Source organism: Arachis hypogaea, chromosome 2 (genome assembly GCF_003086295.3).
Source record: "Arachis hypogaea cultivar Tifrunner chromosome 2, arahy.Tifrunner.gnm2.J5K5, whole genome shotgun sequence".
Lineage (NCBI taxonomy): Eukaryota > Viridiplantae > Streptophyta > Magnoliopsida > Fabales > Fabaceae > Arachis > Arachis hypogaea.
Window position 1 is genome coordinate 73,597,911 of NC_092037.1, and position 2,072 is coordinate 73,599,982.

General features: G+C 43.1%; 1 non-coding gene across 1 annotated transcript; it reads right to left on the minus strand.

Annotated features, from left to right (window-relative positions):
• Positions 1–251: 251 nt before the first annotated feature.
• On the minus strand, positions 252–359 carry LOC112763171 (small nucleolar RNA R71). The gene has a single exon (XR_003182833.1). It is a non-coding gene; the product is annotated as a small nucleolar RNA R71 (small nucleolar RNA).
• Positions 360–2,072: the final 1,713 nt, after the last annotated feature.

A 2,072-nucleotide genomic window follows, 5' to 3' on the forward strand; every position in this document is an offset into this window, starting at 1 on the left:
AACAGAATTGCAAGTTCCATGGACTTCCACTGGAAGATCCTCATCAGTTTTTAGCTGAGTTCTTGCAAATTTGTGACACTGTCAAGACTAATGGGGTTGACCCTGAGGTCTACAGACTTATGCTATTCCCTTTTGCTGTAAGAGACAGAGCTAGGACATGGTTGGACTCTCAACCTAAAGAAAGCCTGGACTCTTGGGAAAAGCTAGTCAATGCCTTCTTGGCAAAGTTCTTTCCACCTCAAAAATTGAGTAAGCTTAGAGTGGAAGTCCAAACCTTCAGGCAGAAGGAAGGAGAATCCCTCTATGAAGCTTGGGAAAGATACAAACAATTAATCAGAAAGTGTCCTTCTGATATGCTTTCTGAATGGAGCATCATAGGTATTTTCTATGATGGTCTCTCTGAACTATCCAAGATGTCTTTGGATAGCTCTGCAGGAGGATCTCTTCATCTGAAGAAGACGCCTACTGAAGCTCAAGAACTGATTGAAATGGTTGCAAATAACCAATTCATGTACACTTCTGACAGAAATCCTGTGAACAATGGGATTAGTCAGAAGAAAGGGGTTCTTGAGATTGACACTCTGAATGCCATATTGGCTCAGAACAAAATATTGACCCAACAAGTCAATATGATTTCTCAAAGTCTGTCTGGAATGCAAAATGCACCAAGCAGTACTAAGAAAGCTTCATCTGAGGAAGAAGCTTATGATCCTGAGAACCCTTCAATGGAAGAGGTGAATTACATGGGAGAACCCTATGGAAACACCTACAATCCTTCATGGAGAAATCATCCAAATCTTTCATGGAAGGATCAACAGAGACCTCAACAAGGTTTCAATAACAATTATGGTGGAAGAAACAGGTTTGGCAATAGCAAGCCTTTTCCATCATCTTCTCAGCAACAGACAGAGAGTTCTAAGCAGAATAACTCTGACTTAGCAACCATGGTCTCTGATCTGATCAAAACCACTCAAAGTTTCATGACTGAAACAAGGTCCTCCATTAGAAATTTGGAAGGACAAGTGGGTCAGCTGAGCAAGAAAATTACTGAACTCCCTCCTAGTACTCTCCCAAGCAATACAGAAGAAAATCCAAAAGGAGAGTGCAAGGCCATCAACATGGCCGAATTTTGGGAGGAAGGAGAGGCAGTGAACGCCACTGAGGAAGACCTCAATGGACGTCCACTGACCTCCAATGAGTTCCCCAATGAGGAACCATGGGAATCTGAGGCTCAACTTACTTCTGCCATTCATGAGCTCTGATGAGTACTCTTCCTCTGAAGAAGATGAGTATGTCACTGAGGAGCAAGTTGCCAAATACCTTGGAGCAATCATGAAGCTAAATGACAAGTTATTTGGAAATGAGACTTGGGAGGATGAACCCCCTTTGCTCACCAAAGAACTGGATGACTTGTCTAGGCAGAAACTGCCTCAAAAGAGACAGGATCCTGGGAAGTTTTCAATACCTTGTACCATAGGCACCATGACCTTCAAGAAGGCCTTGTGTGACTTAGGGTCAAGTGTAAACCTCATGCCTCTCTCTGTAATGGAGAAGTTAGGGATCTCTGAGGTACAAGCTGCAAGAATCTCACTAGAGATGGCAGACAACTCAAGAAAATAAGCCCATGGACTTGTAGAGGATGTTCTGGTTAAAGTTGAAGACCATTACATCCCTACTGATTTCATAGTCCTAGAGACTGGGAAGTGCATGGATGAATCCATCACCCTTGGCAGACCCTTCCTAGCCACTGCAAAGGCTGTGATTGATGTTGATAGAGGAGAGTTGATCATTCAAGTGAATGAAGAATCCCTTATGTTTAAGGCTCAAGGATATCCCTCTATCATCATGGAGAGGAAGCATGAAGAGCTTCTCTCAAATCAGAGACAAACAGAGCCCCCACAGTCAAACTCTAAGTTTGGTGTTGGGAGGCCACAACCAAACTCTAAGTTTGGTGTTGAACCCCCACATTCAAACTCTAAGTTTGGTGTTGGGAGGTTCCAACATAGCTCTAAGCAATTCTGAGGCTCCATAAGAGTACTCTGTCAAGCTAATGACATTAAAGAAGCGCTTGT